The sequence below is a fragment of the Adiantum capillus-veneris genome, chromosome 24 (assembly GCF_014529385.1).
Source record: "Adiantum capillus-veneris isolate H3 chromosome 24, ASM1452938v2, whole genome shotgun sequence".
Taxonomy (NCBI): domain Eukaryota; kingdom Viridiplantae; phylum Streptophyta; class Polypodiopsida; order Polypodiales; family Pteridaceae; genus Adiantum; species Adiantum capillus-veneris.
This window is the reverse complement of record NC_140954.1, coordinates 135,217,519-135,238,097: the sequence shown is the minus strand read 5'-3', so window position 1 is coordinate 135,238,097 and position 20,579 is coordinate 135,217,519. Positions and strand designations below refer to the sequence as shown.

General features: G+C 43.8%; 3 pseudogenes across 1 annotated transcript in view; 1 reads left to right on the top strand and 2 right to left on the bottom strand.

Moving 5' to 3' along the window:
- Positions 1-5,678: 5,678 nt before the first annotated feature.
- LOC147427195 (25S ribosomal RNA) lies at positions 5,679-7,242 on the top strand (annotated as a pseudogene).
- A 5,178-nt stretch (positions 7,243-12,420) lies between these two features.
- LOC147427194 (putative phosphoribosylformylglycinamidine synthase, chloroplastic/mitochondrial pseudogene) lies at positions 12,421-13,600 on the bottom strand (annotated as a pseudogene).
- Positions 13,601-13,607: 7 nt separating this feature from the next.
- LOC147427193 (putative phosphoribosylformylglycinamidine synthase, chloroplastic/mitochondrial) overlaps positions 13,608-20,579 on the bottom strand; it is a 67,763-nt pseudogene continuing 60,791 nt past the window's right edge. The window contains exons 2-9 of the transcript XR_015186148.1: positions 15,448-15,498; positions 15,269-15,322; positions 15,133-15,189; positions 14,841-15,065; positions 14,661-14,769; positions 14,515-14,519; positions 14,255-14,450; positions 13,608-14,157 (exon numbers count right to left, since the gene is read on the bottom strand). The product of XR_015186148.1 is annotated as a putative phosphoribosylformylglycinamidine synthase, chloroplastic/mitochondrial (transcript). The remainder of the gene's footprint in view (positions 14,158-14,254; positions 14,451-14,514; positions 14,520-14,660; positions 14,770-14,840; positions 15,066-15,132; positions 15,190-15,268; positions 15,323-15,447; positions 15,499-20,579) is intronic.

Genomic DNA, 20,579 nt, shown 5'->3' with positions numbered 1-20,579 from the left:
TGTGTGTGTTGTTGTTGTTTTAAGACTTATCCTATACACAAAAGAACATAATAGTTCAAAAAATAGATGGCTTTAGACAAAGGACAATGATTAGCACAAAAACAACTCAGTCTTTGATTCATTTTTGTACACCATAGCGAGAATGAGGTATCATTCTAGTGTTTTGTATATAAGCTAGTCAAGAACAACTTATTCTGAAGTGAAAGAGGACACATCCGATAGTGATGGACAATAGCTAAGGCAAAAAGATCCTAAGTAAAGATCCTACATCCATATAAACAAGAAAAAATATTTGTTAACTTTAAATACATATTACAAATGTCAACAAACCTATCAGTTGTTATCCATGTCTTAACTTAAAACCTATTTAACTTATACCAACCATCCATGTAGTGTTAAATATTAGCAAGTATCTATTCTTAGAACAGCAAGCCACATATGAAAGTGACATGTGTGTGTGTGTGTGTGTGTGTGTGTGTGTGTTCCCACCCTAACCTAAGCACCGTACTACTCAATAAGTCGGCAGTAGGCCCATTGAGTATGGGCCTATTTCCTCATCAAATTGATGAGAATAGAATAGTTAAGTCTAAAGCCAAAGAGCCGTATCATATCAAAAAATACATGAGTCCCATCGAAGCTATAAGTGACAATGTTAACAGAGAGGATTATAATCCAATCAAAGTTTTAAGGCTTTGAAAGCCACTAGAGAGTAGTGTTAGCCACAGAGAGGATTATAATCCAATCAAAGTTTTAAGGCTTTGTTAGCCACTAGAGAGTAGTGTTAGCCATAGAGAGGATTATAATCCAATCAAAGTTTTAAGGCTTTGTTAGCCACTAGAGAGTAGTATGGATGTCGTTCATAGTCAGTCGTAAATATTTTTCATACTTTAGCCAGCTTCTGTGAATAATCCTTAAGCGAACCTTCCATCCAAGAATAGTTTTTTTATAGGTAAAATGATCTTGAAATCATAAGAATCAAAATAATTACACAAGGATAAGTAATTTTGGATTAACATGCAACCTAAAACTAGCAGAGTCAAAGACTACAATAGATGTGAGCAAGAATCGAATGTATAGACAAGGAAAGACTACGTCAACCTAGCAAAGGAATTATAGATAGTGGGTCCATCAAAGCCCATAGATAAAAATCTCCAAAGCCAACGTCCTAGTTTCCCAGCTTTTTGGGAGGACCTTGTGTTTAGGACGTGTGCGTTGTTGTTTTAAGACTTATACTTATACACAAAAGAACATAACAGTTCAAGAGATAGCTGGCTTTAGACAAAGGACAATGATTAGCACAAAAACAACTCGGTCTTTGATTCATTTTTGTACATCATAGTAAGAATGAGGTATCTTTCTAGTGTTTTGTATATAAGATAGTCATGAACATTTTATTCTGAAGTGAAAGAGGCCAAGTTCGACAATGATAGACAATAGGTAAGCCAAAAAGATCCTAAGTAAAGATATACTCCACACCTGTATTCATATAAACAAGACAACATATTTGTTAGCCTTGAATATGTATTACAGGTGTCAACAAACCTATCAGTTGTTATCCATGTCCTACTTAAAACCTTTTTTTTTTAAAGCGCTCTGATGCTTCACATCAGCTAGTTTACAGGATTGCGCCCACACACCCACACTCGCGTGTCGTAGGGGTTGAACCATAGTGGGCACACTTAGAACCCCTTGCCTTAACCACTAGGCCAACTCCCCTTGACAACCTACTTAAAACCTTTTTAACTTATACCTACTTTTTTTTAAAAAAAAGGCCTACTTAAGACCTTTTTAACTTATACCTACCATCCATGTTAGTGTTAAATATCACCAAGTATTCATTCTCAAAATAGTAAGACACAGATGAAAGTGACGTGTGTGTGTGTGTGTGTGTGTGTGAGAGAGAGAGAGAGAGAGAGAGAGAGAGAGAGAGAGAGATGTTGAATAAACGAGTGCTAAGCTTAATGATTAGTATGGTTTTTTGGAGTTGAATATTTTAGCATTAGAGACCATCATCTAGAGGATCACCACTCCAAACCATCATTACCTTATCTATAAAGCTGAAAAAACATAACCAAACACTAAGGCCTTTGCCAATGTGAGGTCAAAAACTTAATCTAGAACGAAACTATTAAGATATTACAAGAAATCTCTTTGTCACTTTCTTTTCAAAAAATAATCAGATTTTTGTTTTGGCAATACTCACAAATGTAAGTAACAGATAGTATATTCATTCTAGAAATCAATCTCTTTGTCACTTTCTTTTCAAAAAATAATCAAACCTTTTTTTTACAATACTCACAAATGTAAATATTAGATAGTATATTCATTCTAGAAAGAATTACAAGAGAAAGCCTTACTTAGAGCTATGCCATCATAGATCCATACATCATAGAGAAACGACTAACAAGGGAGCCACACTAAGAGATAAAGCTAGTTGAACTGGAAGCCACCCAAGTGAAAGTGGAATACATCCAAAGGAAACAGAAAATCCGGCAAGGGGATTCCACCAAGTAAAAAGAGCTGGCACCTCCAATCCACATGTCCACGTCGTCGATGCCGAGCAGGGAATTTGAACTTCATCAAAAAATCAAACCATTTCACCACACCAAAAGCCCACATCAGACCAAGCTCAACCAGGCAGGCAAAAGCTTTTCATAGAGTTGGAACCAACATCTCACTTTCAAGGCATGCTAGAGAATTGACCGTAATGAAAGCGTGTAGCAATTTTCCATGAGAAACACCACCAATATTATCCCACCACAGAGCTACACAAAGAGCAAGGGTGCCACAAAGCACTCACAACTTCCACCATGAGAATACTTGCCCTCAACTCTTATACGGCCATCTAACCCTAGTCCTTGATTTGACCCAAGAGAAAATGATTTTAAAATCTCAAAGGACTTGGATCTTCCTTTTTTTATGCTTTGCGAGGGACTATCTCTTCCAATTCTTCTCAGACAAGTGAATGGACAGCATGATCTCTTGGAGGTCTTTCGGAATGGTTGAAGGCTCGTGGCAGGATCCACCGGCCATGGTGGCACCGGAGCGAAACATTCGATGAGGTGGTTCCCCTCAAATCCTACTCTACAAATTGGGTGTTTTTTAGAAGTGCTCTCTGTTGGCCCTTGTTTTTTCTTATGCTCATTTTCAGAGGTAGTGGCTCTACTTTTTGCTAGTTTGGCATGGTAGTTCTCATTTTTTATTGCTGGTCTACTTTGTCTTATTTGGTATGGATGATCTCAAGGTCATGTACATCTTAGGGCAGGATGAAAGACCCCATGAGGGGGTGGCTTGCATGGCTTATATTCGAGATGGTTGTATATGGCCCGATGTTTGATTATGGCTAGGTGATATTTCATTAGCAACATTTCATAACATTCTGGTATGAATTCTTTGTTTGCGACGCAATCAAATAAATAATCTAATATGTATAATATTACTTAGTTGGTTAAGTATATTAACTATCTCGTACAAGACTGTCTCAAGCGTGTAGACCTGTCTACTGATCCCATTCAGGCTTTCCTTATATTAGTTTGGAACCTACAGGTATGTAATTTCTTTATGCATTTTAATAATATACATTTAACAAGATCATTTAAATTATCTCCAATGAGTTAGATCTCTTTATGTATCTTTAGGCCCAGATGCCATGTATAATGCACCATCCTAGCGCTTATTCTACTTCCTTAAGATCTCCAAATTTTGCACCACCTCTTACAACATCTTCTTAAACGACAATGCCCAGTTTAATATACTTGTTTGGTAAATTCTTATTTTATTTTAATTCTTTTAAGTGATTCTCTTTGTAGATATGCCTAAGAGACTCTCCCGGGGTGCACTATTCAATACCCCCCTATATAATATGCATTCGTGAAGTAATTCAAAAAACCCTTTTCAAAACATATTTGATTGAATAAAATGACCCCTTATTTTAGGGATTTTTTCCAAAATTGAATATTAAAAAATCTTATTTTAATGTATCTTTGTTAAATTGCTTAAATTTTTTGTATTTTTAAACCTCTCTTGTTGAACTGATGTGATACATTAACTCGATTACATAGTGCACTCCTCAAGAAGGGGCTACACTCAAGCAATTTTGCAACAAGGGAGAGTATTGTTGGACACTTTTAGAAGGTAGGGCGCTTTTACTTAGCTACATTACCTTATGAGCTATGAAATCAACCATTTGTAACCTCGTGATTTGTACTTGCATTGATTGGAACTGTTCTTGAGATGATTAATCATTAAGTTACAAAGCTACTCACATGAGCTCAGGTGATCTGGGATAATTGACAACACTTTGTATGCACTTCACTATTCCAACTCATATCAATTTGGTGTCAAACATGTAGTTAATGTTTTGGTTTTTTATGCTTTGCCTAGTCCACTGGTCACCTATACATAAACACGCCACTTTAGGCAGTGTATAAATGCTCATCTTGGTGTCGATTTGCCAATTTTAGGCAACAACAGTTAACCGTGTAAATTTATCAATTTAGAATCACATCAATAAATAAAAAATTCAATACTTTAAACAATATTAAGTGCACATTTTTTTATTTATGCAGCACGCTGAATTGTTGTTGATTCACAAATTTAAGAAACATCAATAACAAAACCATGTTGCACTACTGCCCCTAAACTGATTTTGTTAACCTATGTATATAATGGAAGTGATTTGGATTTAGATTTGATTTATGATGATTTAATGCCGATAATGTTTATGAAATTGGACTTGAATTAATGAAAATTGATTATTGAACGATGATTGTGACCAAAGATATTCTGGTACGTCAGCATATAGCATATACTGCTTATTCTCATGGTATGGGACACTAAAATATGTATTATGTGGATGAATTTAATGAAGAGGTATGTAAATGGATTTATTTATGATGCATTAACAATTAATTATTATAGATGATAGGTGGAAAAGCACACCCAGCTTATAGATGACGAGATATGATAGTATTTATGGATATTTGATTATTAAAGTGCTCTTTATGAGAATAATCAATCTATGTTCGCATAGACAGTTTGTAATCATTTTTTAGCATTAAACAATTTGTAAATAAATACTTGCAAGAGAAATGTGCTCACTCTTGCACTGGGGGAGACTGTACCTAGTGTCTGTGTTCTTCTTCTCTCATCTCCCCTCTCCTCTCTCCGTACACCTGTGTAGCACTCTGCTCTAGAAGGTTCACCTGCAGACGTTCTCATGCTTTCTCCCACTCTCTATCTCTCTTAGATTAGTCTCATTGTGGATCATGTGTGTGTATGCATCGCTAGGTATGTAAATCTGCTCCTTTTATCGTTCGTAGCATGGTACTTTGTGTATTTTGTAGGGACACCTCACCTTCCGATTGTTGCATACATGGCCTCCACAATAGCATAATATATGCTCCTTGTACATATAATACCAAGAAACTGGTTTTGAATTTCTTAGAGCCTACCCCCCCCCCCCCCCCCCCCCCCCCCCCCCACCGCAAGGGTGGTTACGCTCCCCAAGTACGAGGTACGCCCTCCGCGGGGATCGGCTTCTGTGGCCGGGGTATGGCTGGTGCCGCTGTGTCGAGAAAGGGCTCCGTCGCCAAGGAGCAGGGGGGAGAGGACGAGTACACGTCCCCCCTCCTGCGGAGGCCCAAACAAACACCCGGACCTCAGATCAGGCAAGGCTACCCGTTGAGTTTAAGCATATCACTAAGCGGAGGAAAACAAACTAACCAGGATTTCCCTAGTAGCGGCGAGTGAGAACTGGAAAGAGCCCAACTTGAGAATCTCCCAGCCCCGCCGTGCCAATTGTAGTCTGAAGAGGCGTCCTCTACGATGGACGGGGCCCAAGTCCCTCGGAAGGGGGCGTCAGAGAGGGTGAGAGCCCCGTTGAGCTCGAAACCTTTCGCTCCACGAAGCGCCGTCGGCGCGTGGGCTGTTTGGGAATGCAAGTCTAAGTGGGTGGTAGATTCCATCCAAGGCTAAATACGGACAAGAGACCGATAGCGAACAAGTACCGCGAGGAAAATATGAAAAGGACTTTGAAAAGAGAGTTAAAAAGTGCTTGAAATTGCTTGGAGGAAAGAAAATGGAGGCCGTGGGTGCGCCTCAATCAGATGCAGAACGGGGAGAGCTGGTCCGTCGCTCGACGCGGGGCGTTGGTCAGCGTGGGCTAGTGCGGTGGGACGAGAGCGGGCTTTTGTCGGCCTGTCTATGCCGTTGAGTCGACCGAGGCACGAAGCATGCGCCACTCGTGGTGAGATTTACGCACCTGCACGCTTGAATCGTTGGCGCTCTAGGCTTTCCACCCGACCCATCTTGAAATGCGGACCAAGGAGTCTAACATGTACGTGAGCCGGTGGGTGGCAAACCCACGGAGGCGCAAGTAACCTGACAGGTGGGATCCCTCTCGGGGGTGCACCATCGACTGATCGTGATCTTCTATGAAAGGTTTGAGTGGGAGTGTACCTGCTGGGACCCGAAAGATGGTGAACTATGCCTGAGCAGGGTGAAGCGAGAGAAAACTCTAGTGGAGGCTCATAGAGATACTGACGTGCAAATCGTTCGTCAGACTTGGGTATAGGGATGAAAGACTAATAATCAAACCATTTAGTAGCTGGTTTCCTCCGAAGTTTCCCTTAGGATAGCTGGAGCTCTTCGCAGTTTTACTAGGTAAAGCGAATGATTAGAGGCATTGGGTGTGAAACACCCTCGACCTATTCTCAAACTTTAAATAGGTAAGCGACCGGGGTTACTCTATTGAACCCAGGTGCGGAATGCGGAATGTGAGCCCGAGTGAAACGGTCCCAGGTCTTGGTAGTAGTAGCAAATATTCAAACGAGAACTTTGAAGACCGAAGTGGAGAAAGGTTCCATGTGAACAACAATTGGACATGGGTTAGTCGATCTTAAGAGATGAGGCAGTCCTATGTCAAGGACGCAATGCGCGTCGTTCATCGAAAGGGAATCGGTTTAATATTCCTAGACCGAGACGTTGCGGTGGACTACAACGTGACCAAATCCAAAGACGCCGGCGAAGGTCTCGAGAAGAGATCTCTTTTCTTTTTAACAGCCCGTCCACCCTGAAATTGGATCACCCAGAGATAGGGTCCAGCGGGCTGGTAAAGCACTGCACGTCTCGCGGTGTCTGGTGCGCCCCTGGTAGCCCGTGAAAATATGGAGAAGCAAACGCCGATCACGCTTGGTCGTACTCATAACTACATCAGGTCTCCAAGGTGAACAGCCTCTAGTCGATAGAACAATGTAGGTAAGGGAAGTTGGCAAAACGGATCCGTAACTTTTGAAAAAGGATTGACTCTGAGGGCTGGGTCTAGGGATCTGCGTTCCGACACCGGAGGCTGTCGGTGGTCTGTCCGAGCTGCCCTAGTGGCGAGGGCGGGCCTCTGTGTGCCCACTGGCCGACGACCGTAGAACGTCGCCCCTCGCAGGGCGGCCCTCCCTAGGCGGTGAATAGCAAAGCAAAGCATTGCGATGTTGACGCAATGTGATTTCTGCTCAGTGCTCTGAATGTCAAAGTGAAGAAATTCAACCAAGCATGGGTAAATGGCGGGAGTAACTATGGCTCTCTTAAGGTAGCCAAATGCCTCGCCATCTAATTAGTGACGCGCATGAATGGATTAACGAGATTCCCATTGTCCCTATGTATTATCTCGCGAAACCACAGCCAACGGAACGGGCTTGGAAAAATTGGCGGGGAAAGAAGACCCTGCTGAGCCTGACTCTAGTCCGACTTTGTGAAATGACTTAAGAGGTGTAGAATAAGTGGAGCCTTTGGCGCAAGTGAAATACCACTACTTTTAACATTATTTTACTTATTCTGTGAGGTGGAGGCGGGGCTCTTCCCCCTCTGTGAAAAACACAAACCATGTGAATGTTGTCCACCCAAAAACGCAACTGCGAGGTGATGAAAACTCTACTGTCCCCAACGATTTTTAGCGTGTTCGTACGCTCCTGACAGTGTCCGGAGTGGTGCAGAGGGTGTACCGAGGGCAAGGAATCAAGGTAGCAACCCAAAGTGGATTGAAAACAGACAAAGCAGCAGGGGAGAATGCCTGAAATCCGGATGAAATGGAGAGGATACGGACCATCAAGGCACCGGATGCCGAGCCAGTGTGTCAAAAGGCAAGATCGGGGGTAGAAAGCCCCGCGCTCCCCCTCTATCCTTGCTGTCCAAAAAATAGCAGTCCCAAAAATGCAGATCTGGCTGAAAATGCAGATGGAGCAAAGGGGTTTTCCGGTGAAGAAAAGTCCAAAAAAGGATAACAATGCAGCTAGAAACAAAAACGCAGGTGTTGAGACGAAAATGCAAGTGAACGTAGGGTCCTCCGTGACAGAAAACTTCATAGTCCATTGCGTGCTTTGCTTTTGCAAAACGTTGGCAGATCTGCAGAAAAAACGCCAATTGATCTGATCTTCTTCGTGGGAGGAGAAACTCTACAAGCGAAGTGCCAGAACGTGAAGAGCCTCAAGCTCTGACACCATGTGAGAGTGCGCGTGTGTGTGTGTGTGTGTGAGAGAGAGAGAGAGAGAGAGAGAGAGAGAGAGAAATGAAATGTTATATAACGTCTTCAAAAGGCCAAAATGACCTATGAGACCAGGAAGTTACAATGCGGTGTATCTGATACCAAGTCAGATTAACAAAATAAAATTTTAAACTAGGGATAACAAGATATAAATATTGCGGAATCCTAAACTAAGCGGATAGGTGTGTAATGCGAAAAGCGTGAAATGTGTGAACTGAGCAATACAATGTGTAGACAATTTGGGAGGGAAGTAGAGATCTATCTTCATAGAGATTCATCTTCATCTGCACTCTGGACGACGAAAAAGTATGGCTCGAATCCTTTGTTGTAGCCTCCTTCGAAACTGTGTAGCTCCTCTTCTCCATCGGGGTCGTCTAGATCTCCCTAGCTCAAATGCTCGGTCTATGAGAATGCCAGTAGTGCGGGTAGACCTCTTCACTGTTGGTTGCTCCTTTGTCTGTTCTTGTGGGTGTACAATATCTAGTGTAAAGAAATCTGTGATCTGTCTTTGGGGTTGTCTCTCTTCAGCTCTCCTCAGTAAAGTTGAGAGAGAGAGAGAGAGAGAGAGAGAGAGAGAGAGAGAGTGATATGGTGAGGAGGGGGTGATAAGATCACCCATGACTACCATGAGCAGAAGACCCAATACACAATAACCAGACGATGTAAGTGGGTACCCCCCTGGCCCCATAAATAGGTGCCCAAGGGGAGGTAGAGCAAAGCGTGGAAAATTCTCCCACGACCCAACAAGAAATAAATGAAATATGAGGGCGCTCAAACAAGGTGGGCGGACGGTCCCAAACTTGGGCGGTCGGACCAAGTACAACCTAGACTATGGGTAGACATACTTGCCGTACAAGTATGCCCTAGACCTATGTGAAGCAGTAGAGTGGTGTAAGTCTAACACCCCACTTGTGGTTGAGGCGCTCACCAGATGAGTCTCCTTTATACACCGCTTGTGGGACCTTCCTAGAGACAGATATGCCCGCCTAGCACTTGAGCCCTCTCGACAATTAGCTATGCAGGCAGATACAGCATGATGGTATGAAGAGATGACAACATGGTTTCAGGCACATGGGTCAGCATGGACAGATTTCCCCCCTTCCGATACTCATTCGATGCACCCTCTCAAACTCTTACAGAGTCCGAGATCACTAGGCTCATCCGCCAAGACCTGAATCAGCTAAACACCAGGAGGACTTGGATGCAGTTGCCACGGGAGCTGGGCACGAAGATGGCTTTCTACAGAGAGCATCTTCTCCAGCTAAACACCAGGAGGACTTTCTACATACTGCTTTGTGACGAGACCCAGATACATGGACACCTACTTGTCTCCTGGGATAAGAATGATGTGATGTCAGCCATATACGCACATCTTCACACGAGCTTCGGGTCGAGACTAGAAGATACAGCGGAGTGCCAGCAGAGGCCAAGACATGCCCCCTATGCCACATGGAGCCTGAGAAAAAGTTGCATTACACATGCCATTGCCCAGTCTACTATGAGATACGAGGCCGCTTCCACTGCCTGTTCAGAGAGGGCTTTGGACCACTCTCTAGTGTCATGGGGTACGAGAATCAGAGATTCCTGGATTGTTTTTGCTCGAGCTATGCAGACATAGAGAGAGACTCGTGAGTAGAAAGGCTAGCCAGTCCCAGAGACGGATCACAAACTTCATTAGAGCAAACACTAGACAACCAGAGGAGCTACTACCCACAGCAGAGCCCTCATTCTCCTCACACCAGAGGCATGTTGATGGACCAAGCAACTGAGTTAGGGAGATCCAGACGCCCGCGACTTCGAAGGACTACACAGCATTGACGAAGGTTGCATCAGAGGATTCAGATCACTTTGGCCCGACATGCAGACGCCCGCGACTTCGAAGGACTACACAGCATTGACAAAGGTTGCATCAAAGGATTCAGATCACTTTGCCCGATCTGACTACTGACGATGGAGGAGATTGATGAGATCCGCCAGCGCGACCGATGATGGATCTCCTGTGATTTAGCCCTTTTTGAGGATACACCCACATTGTGTTGTCTTGGCCCCCATTCACTTCACCCCCCCTACTAATCCTACACAATTCCAGCTAGCTGCTTAGCTCACATCTAGCAGCTTAGGATTCTATAGTACCCCCCCCCCTTTTTTTCAGCACCCCTTTTATTTTTTGTGACTCAGATTTTGTATCAGATTCACCACATTGTAGCTTTCTGGTCTCATAGGTCACTTTGGCCTTTTGAAAACGTGAATATAATATTTCAATCCATTTGTCTCTCTCAAATGGTATAACCTTTCTATCACCCAAGTATGGTAGATTGGTTATGCCATTTTCCTCTTGAATAACAAGTCTTGAGTCCAACTCTCCTCATCGAATAGATCTTTAAGGTCTCTTGGGATAGTTTCCTATGATGTTAAAATTCTCTTCTTCTTCTTCTCAAACGCTTCCCATTGTCTACACTATTGCATCGTCCACTTTCCATGCAAGAGTTCAACCCAAAGAACCATACAAAGATTTCCGAGTAACAATGCCAAAAATTAATAGGACCTCAATGAAGGATTGGTACTACTACCTTCCCTAATTGAAAAGAATTGTAGCACCAACATGAGAAAAAGACGGAGCTGCTCTTAAACTAGTACCACTTGGAAAGTGAATGACAAGGTAATGGCTTCAGAAATTGTAGCACGCTCTCAAGTGCATTTGAAGCAATAGCTTCTGAAGTTACAATCATTCAACAAAAGCCTCAATGTTAAACAAACTCAGCTTAAGGGGCTTCAAGAGTCTACAACATTGGAAACTAAAGAAATCTTGCCAAGGTTTTTCAACATCACAAGTCATGTATCAAGCATCTTAACACGAAAGAGTTATTATTGGACATGAGCGAATTGTGACATACAGACAAAAGACAAAAACTACATTCCAAAATCTTTCCTAGCACAACAGATCAAATTCCCAACTAACCATTTTTACCACGCTAGCCACATCAACAAACTTGCTCACTCAGTGTTGTGATGAGGTTTAATACAAATTTGTAGTCGTGCTCATGCATCTGTTTTCGTTGATTATTGCAAGCGAAAAAACCTAAATTTAACAAAAACTGCACACGTGGCTACCCACAGACAAGCAAATCAATGCAGCTTCGGGCAAAGCTGCCCACCATCAAGATTCCCAAGATGCTCATTCGAGAAAAACTTGACACGAGAGGAACACTTATTCAACCTCCATATAGCATGCAGCATCTTTTGTTGCACATTCAAAAAAAGCGACCTCTTTGGTGGAAACAAGGTGAAGCTTTGAGTGGGCATTCAAAATCAAAGAAGAGCACATGTGGCAATAAATATGAGGCCCTTCACGTCCTAAAACCACAGCCCAAGGAAATTGTATGCCTTGCTTTCTTCTCCCCTAGGGCATGTGTTATCATACCATACCATAAATAAACATCACCCAAATAAATGGGTTTCGCAACAATATGCCAACCCCTTATGGACCAACCAAATATTGAAGCAGATAGCCATAACTATAACATATCACCCTCGGGCCCGATTTCCATATTCTCAATTTATGCACATACAATGAGTAATGCTCACCACCAATTACATCTCCATGAGCAAAACTTATCATCCCCTACACTTTTGATAAAACAATGCATGCACTCATACTCCTACAATCCTTACATGTTCCAGATTTGCAGTAAATATGCGATGTGGCGATAGACATGTAATGGAGGATTGTCCAAGGGAAAAATGAACGTAAAATTTTCCTTGAAGGAATACTTCCTTCGTACACTTTTAGAGTATTACTCGTTCTTTAAGCACTATCACATGCTCTTTCATCCACTGCTCATTCCATATAACCACTTCCTCCACCTAAATCATAGTTAGCCCATACGGACGCACAGGCACATGCAACTTCAAACAAGAAAAAGTAAAAACAACCTGAACCAGAGGACAGAGGTTGCAAAAGGAACAAAGTTTCCATGACACGTTTCAGTAATCGTCATTGATATGGGCCAGATTCCATGTTTTGTTCGTGCTATGGCTAAAAACTTGAGCAGAGCACATTAACCACCCTGGAGATAGCACAGTACTCTCTTGCTGTAACCTACAAGGTGCTGACAGAATGCCACTTCTCCCCATGCATGGGCGCTCCGGCTCTATGTGTCATATACCTCTCTGTCTTTCTCAAGTAAGTTTGATGTTAATAAGGTGCACCGATTCACCCTCCTCTTTACTGCAAAGGTTCTCTTCAGAAGTCCCAACATGGGGTCTGCTGCTAATGCACACACATATGCACGGCAAAATCGGTGTCAAGGGGATATATTAGCCCACCATCATGCACCTTATTTTGTCAAGACTTTGTATTTTGTTACAATTCTTTGGTCACGCTCACTTTTTTTTTAAAAGGAGAGGCCATTCATGTTTGGAAGACAAGAGCCCACTATGTGAACCTCCAATAAGCGTGTCGGTTGTGTTACATGAAGCTGCCCTGCTGCTGCTGCTGCCGTTCGCACCATTTTCGAGCATTTTGAAACATTCGCATCCATGGACTGGGGCCTGCAGGATCCATTTCATGCCAATCCTTAGGGTACCATGGATATTGCCACATAAGAAAGCAGCGCTCAGGATGAGGCATCATGGCAAGGTGCCGACCATCAGGAGAGCACAACGCAGCAATACCCAAAGGTGAACCAGTTAGGATTGAAGGGGTAGTAGCGCTGTCATCACAATATCTCAGAGGGGCAAGATTGGAGCTGATAACCTTGTCCATAACTGCCTGATTGGGAAATAGTGCCCGTCCTTCTCCATGTGCAACCCAAATCCCTGTGGTTGTACCCGACATATTATAGCAGGGGAGTCTCCTATACACACAGAGCTAAACCTGCATTCAAAGCGACCGGACTCGTTTTGGATAAACCGAGGTTGTGAACTATCCATATTCTTGACCTCCAACCCACTGCCCACAATTCCAGGTACCCAGCCAAGGAGAGCCATGAGCTGGCATCCATTACACACGCCAAGACTGAAGTTTGTAGAACTCTTGAAACTGCAAAACGGCACCTTTAATAAGTGTATGATCTCATGCTAGAAACACCTGATGCAACAGGGACTCCTTAAAGCGAATAGTTGCCGCCCAACCTTTTCCAGAGTCTAAAACATCTGCATAGCTAAATCCCCCAACAAAAGCAACCCCTCTAAAATCCTTAAGGTTGACTCTATTTTTGAGAGAAGACCTGACATTGAAATATCCCATGGTTCAAAACCAGCAGCATGTACGACCGCCGACATTTCTCTGTCCCCGTCCCCGTTGCTTCCTTCCTCTCTAATGATAGCAACTTTAGGTTTCAAAGTACATGATAAAAACTTATCTGATGTCTTTGTGGGCATAAAAGAAAGTTTCCGTGAAGGCGCTTCTCTGCCTTTCATTCCAAGTTGCTCTGGAGCCTCTCTAGCATAAAGCTGGTCTCCTCCCAAACATCTCGTAGCTCTGGCATTGAAGCCCGAATACATTCATGACCACTCACTGAAATATCTATGACTGGTGAAGCTGTAACATGACCAATCACAGCACAAGACACACCAGCCGCAGCAAGTTCGGCAATCACTTCTTCCTGCTTGTGCTGATCAACCTATAAGCATCGACAGAGTCAATAATTTATTTTATTTATAAAATTAAAAAAAAAACTGTCTTTTATAAGTGGACGCACTCCTCTCTATGGTACATACCTCAAGAAGGAGACCTAACTCTTCAGCAAACAAGACTTCAAACAAGGGACGGCCCTTTAGTTGAACCTTTTCAGATGCTTCTAGACAGACCTTTAAACCACAATTACCGGAAAATTGCCATCTCCAACAATGCAACCACGATACCACCATCACTTACATCATGTCCCGCAGAAATAAGTTTCTTGTCTAGCAAGCACTGTAAAAAAAAAGTTTGAGATTAATGCATGGAAATCAATTAAAAGTACGGAAACAAAGGAGACCGGATCTGCTCTAGCTCAGGTCTTTGATCAGGTGATAACATCTCCATATTTATGCAATTAATTCCTGGTTTGGCCAATGTATCCTTAGTGTTCGGATTTGTTTCCAGATTGGTGATGATTGTCCCGATTTGGATGATGTTCCATACCTTGGAAAGGCTTTCTCTGCTGTGCGGATGATTCTCTGCTGTGCAGGTCTCCAAGACGGCGCTTTCCTTTTGCCAAATCAATAAAGAGGATTGCACCTTTGTCTCCAAGCTTCATAAAATGCAAGACTAATCAGCCCCAAAAATATTGCACTTTTACGGATATAAACAGCAGGCACTAACCTTCAAGTCAGGTGTGACAGTTTTGGTTATATGAGCTTTCACCAGTTCTCCACCTGCTTGGGCAGCCATGGATAGGCTGTCTTTTCCACCATCAATGGCTAATTTTAGGTCAATCATAGCATCTCGGAGGGCAACCGCAGCATCATACATGCATGCCCCTTCACCCCCCAGCTTCGCAGCATACATCCAATTCCCACTAGCTTTCACATCCTCTAATGCGCTCACCTGCCAAAACGTACGAAATAAGCAAAAAAGATACCCAAAAAAAACAGTGCAAATTGCTGTAGCTCACCTTTGTCAACGCCTCACCCATCGCCAACCTAGCCATTGCCTTAGGGTTGAGTAAGCCCTGAGGATGGAAGTGAATGAGTGAACACCACTCTTTCAAAAGCAGGTGCAGTAAAGTTTTGCATTGTGAAAATTCTCACCTTGACAGGCTGTTCACCAATAGCACAAGCACCACCAGTGAGACCTGTATATGACTGCAGCACCCACATACAGAATCAAGAATTTACCACCCCAATCGAACCTTCATTAGTCTTCAGTGTCAAGACTAATGAGCATATCCCACACAAAGTCGACTAGAAAATCCTGGAATATTACATACCTGAGCAATAACTGCTACATCTGAGAGAGAGAAATGAAATGAAATGTTATATTAACGTCTTCAAAAGGCCATAGTGACCTATGAGACCCGAAAGTTACAAAGTGGTGGATCTGATACCAAGTCAGAGTAACAAAATAACCTAACAACAGTACAAAACAAAGATATATACTATGGGGTCCTAAGTTGGTCGATGTGAGCCAAGCAAGAAACTAAGCCAAAAATGGGCGGCTTGTTGGGATAGCTGAATCACAAGAGATCTAGCATCGGTCGTTGGCGAATCTCATCAATTTCCTCCATAGTTAGTAGTCTGACCGGGCGTCGTGCATGCCTGGCCAGCGTGCTCCAAATTTTCTATCGTAGCCTCCGTCGATGTTGTGTAGTTCTTCGCAATCGCGGGCGCCTGGATTCCCCCAGTTCAATCGCTCGGTCAATCAGTGTGCCTCTGGTGTGAGACGAAGGGGAGCTCTGCTGTGGGAGTGGCTTTTGCGGTTGTCCCGTGTCTGCTCTGAAGAAGTCTGTGATCCATCTTTGAGACTGGCTAGCCTCGCCATTCATCAGGCTATCTCTGTGTCTACGCAGCTCGAGCAAGAACAAACCCAGACATCTCTGATCTTCGTATCCCATGACTCTTGAGAGTGGTCCAAAACCCTCTCTGAACAAGCAATGGAAGCGGCCTCGTATCTCGTAGTAGACGGGGCAGCGGCATGTATAGTGTAGCTCTGTCTCAGGTTCCATGTTACACAAGGGGCATGTCCTGTCCTCTGCTAGTACTCCGCTGTATCTCCCAGTCTCAATCCGCAACTGGTGAGAAGATGTGCGTAACTGGCCAATAGCACATCGTATCCCATGAGACAAGTGGGTATCCATGTATCTGGGTCTCGTCACAAAACCATCTTCCGTAAGCTAGAGAAGGTGGTCTCTGTAGAAAGCCATCTTCGTGCCCAATTCCTGTGCTGGTTGTATCCATGTCCTCCTGGTGTCTAGCTGGGTCAGTTCTTGGCGGATGAGCTTGGTGATCTCTGACTGTGTAAGAGTGAGAGATGGTGCATCCAATGAGTAATGGAATGGTGGCAGCCTGTCTATGCTGAACCCATGTGCCTGAAACCATGATGTCATCTCCCCATACCAGCATGTTGTATCTCCTTGTATGGCTAACTGTCGAGAGGATTCAAGTGCTATGCCAGCATATCTGTTTCTAGGAAGTTCCCATGCACGGTTTATGAAGGAGACTGATCTGGTGAGCGCCTTCACCACTAGTGGGGGGGCCGCTAGCTCTGCTCGGATAATGGCTCGTGGTACTGATGCCTTGGCTCTAATGAGCCGCGAGATCATAGAGACGAGAGGTTTCTCCATGTTCCCCCATCCGTCTGTGCGACCTGGCCTCCCGTGGTGATCCAGTGAAGGTCCCCATATCTCGGTTCTATAGAGCAATGCTGAAGCCACCAAGGTGTCAAAGAGCCAGAGCTTCATCCGGGGCTCCTGAAACTGAACCTGCGAACACATCCTCTCCAATCTACCCAATGCTGCGTGGGCTCTAGTAAGTCTGGTCTCAGCTGCTCTTCTGAGTGAGAATGCAGGTCCGCTAAAAACCACTCCAAGGTAGTGTAAGCGTCTATGTACTCCACAGTCTCCTGGCCGTATGTGAATGTAGGTGCTGACCTCCTGATCCACTGTGGGGTGGTATTAAACACCATAACCTTGGTTTTACCCAAGTTGACAGATAAACCACTTTCGTGGGCAAACGTATGCAAAGCATCCAATTGACATCTTCTATATCACCTCTACTCACTCTGATCCACCTTTGGTAAATTTACTGCTCTTCCCTTCCTCACTTCATTCACTTGTGTTTAAACGTTTATTGGATCTTATGCTTCAGAAATACTATAAGAGATCATCAAAATATTTATCTCTATGTGCAAGAAACTGAATCAAAAAATGGATCACAATACGGTACATTCTGCACGCTTGTTTGATCTTGCATGTGCCTATGTATACACATGCGAATCACTCACTCATCTTACTGTGCAGCTCTTCCAGCAATACACGAACAATGCAAAGGAAACACAACCCATGATACAACCTAAGAGATTTTACCTCACGACTAAGCAGATGAGGTTGGCTAACTCAGCAGGAGAGAAACCCCATGCGTACATTGAGGGGTTCCATACTTTTCAAGAGCGTCGCACCTTCACGAATAAGTGTGACGCAAGATATAAAGCTCTAAACCAAACGATGGAAACTTCAAACACAGATAGGATGGCAACATGTACTATTAGAAAAGAAAAATCTAATGTCTTTTGTCTGTCATGCTAACGAGCCTGCTCCTACATCCTACAGGTCTCATGAAGCAAATACTTGAAGAGCTTGATATCCAGTACAAGGATGATGAGAGTATGCTGCGTAATGTTGAAGCACAAAAACTCTTCGACACAAAAACTGAAGGAATTACATAGTATACGATGGAGCAACTGCGGTTTGGTTACAACATTGATTTGGCTGAACTTTCAAAATCTACTCAAGAAGATTGTGCAGCTATCTTGGCAAATTTCATGACTTCGGCAAACCACATGCACGGTGCAACTAATCCACCTATCACAATCCAGAAGGTAGCATGGCACTACAACGAACATAAGGCAGTAAGTTACGGCCAACCAGCCTCCCCATATGAGCCAGTTGCAACAGACCAAGGCAAGTATGGATAACAAGTATCACTAGCTTCCATTCATTTCTCCTTAGCACCTGTCAGGACACAGGTCATGTACCCTAAGAACTAGGCTAGGCAAGGACTACGGCCAAGGGCCGGGCTAGGCAGTGTGGACAGGGGATCCGTCTAGGGCAAGGGGCTAGGAGCCCCGCCTATAAAGGGAGGTTGGGAGGAGGATCTAGTAGAGCCTAGTGGCCTAGTTCATTACAGTGGTATCAGAGCTGGCAACTCTCTTCCACTCTCTCTCTCTAGGCGTGGTCATCCTTGGCCTCTAAACAATGCTCTTAGGATGAGAACCACTCCTTTTTAAAAGCTTTTCCATTTTTAGCCGGAGCTTTTGCCAAAACGGGGGGGGGGGGGGGCTTCCTTTTTGGGACGGGAGGCTACGGTGCAGGTTTGGGCGAGCAGCCAGGCTTGAAGGGGGCACCCTCAGAAGATAGAGCCTTGCGCCACTGCAACTCGGCCGTAGCCGGCCTGTGCAAGGAGAACCGAGCACGGCTTCACCCTCCTCGTCGTCGACATCCCTGCTGCAGCGAGAAGCTTCAATTTTTCGGGCTATTTCCACACTACAGAGGCCCTTTGGCCATTGTTTAAAGGCATTGGCCGCTACAGGCGGTCCTTCCCACAGGCCAAGCCAGCCTTTGTTTCCGGCAAGCATACGGCGACTCAAGGCGAGCATCTCGAGCAAGCTACCTTCACCGCGGAAAAGTCCCTCGATCGACACGGCCTCAAATTGTACTCGCGTATTGCAGAAATTTCCAGCAGAACCTGCGTGCTCGGGTGGAAGGCAAATGACCACAAATTCCAACAGATTTTCCGTTTGCATACGATGCAAATCCAATTATCCGCCACTATGACTTGATTGGTCTTCTCAAGTGCATCCTCGGCTGCAAAACCAATTGCTGATTTTGCGGTTGCTTGGGATTTACAATCCAACTTCAAATTGGGCGTTCGGTTTAGTTGAAAACATAATTACTCAGTTAATTATCGCAACCTGCTATGAGCACGTTCTGAATCAGGGATTCAAAACGTTTGCAAGACCGTTCATCACGTCTACATTAGACGACTTGCTATTTGCTAGATTGCAAACGATGCGAACAGGTTTATTGGGAAGCTCGACTTTCTCAATATTTTCAATGTCATCGGCAATTTGAATTTCCAATTCTACCGGGATTTGAAATTCACCTTCTTTACGACCACCGACGAAGTTAGCACGGCTAGCTACCGACATCTGTGTTCGATACGACTACGAGCTTTTTGCACTCCAAGGTACTGTTTTCTATTTGTTCGCACAACACAAATTCTCCATGAGTGCGGAAATTGATGATCAACACATGTTTGACTTTGAATACCTGGAATTAGCTCCACCAGTAGAGGTCATGAGGCCGGATACTCTCACGGAGAGTACCATAGTGGCAACAGGGATGGATGGTGCAAACCCAGGAGATCTATCTCTGTCTCCTCATTTATCAACCCCTCCTCCTCAGAGTGTGTTGGATATTCTAGAGGATGACAGTCAATTGTCGGATGCCAGGGAGTTTGTCACTCGACAGGACTGGCAAACTTTTGATGCACGATTTCGCAAGCTAGTTGTCAAGGTCCAAATATTGGTGACGCAAGTAGAAAATCTCACACAACTAATTTACAGAATGCTACCAGAATCAGCTTCTCACTCGCCAGCAACCCAAGGGGTTATCTACCCAACAATTATGACCAAAGAGGTCCAGCATGTACAAGAGAACTCGATGGTCGATACAGATTTGGTCGTGACCAACGTGGTCAGGAAACGACTCTCACAATCAGACTTCCAACGAGCAAAGCGTCAAAAATTATGCTTTTATTGCTTAGAAACACATCAAAAAAAGCAGTGTCCACATGTCCGACATACTTAAGCATGATGCATCAGTTCGTGATTTGCAAAAGCCTTCAGTTTTTGTGCAGGGCACAGTAGTTATATATTTTTGAACATGTTCTGCTTATCCTTTTTTAAAGTACTCTATGTTTTTGCATTGGGTAAGTGTTATGCCCATTTCTTGTTTGGTATCATGATTTTTGGTAAGACCAGTTTATATGATCAGTCCAACACATAATGAGTTGCAAATTTACAATTTGCATTTACTTTAGACAGTATGGGTTGTTGTACAAAGCTAATGCTTGACCAATTTTACGAGAAGCAAGGCTTCCACTGGTGCTCCAATTGACTTGGCGTCAAGAGCAGTAGCAATCAAGTATGAGGCATTTATGTTACCACAACATGCCCGATGACAACAACAGGAACCGAACCCCTCCTCGCAAGGCTCGTGCATGGCACTTATGTGTTGGTTTTTATGTTTAAGACCTTCACGGTAGCCAAAGGGCTTCCACTTTTTCATGCACGGCATGTTACCCAGGGGGTATAAAATATGTTTTTGCTCTTACCCAACCACTC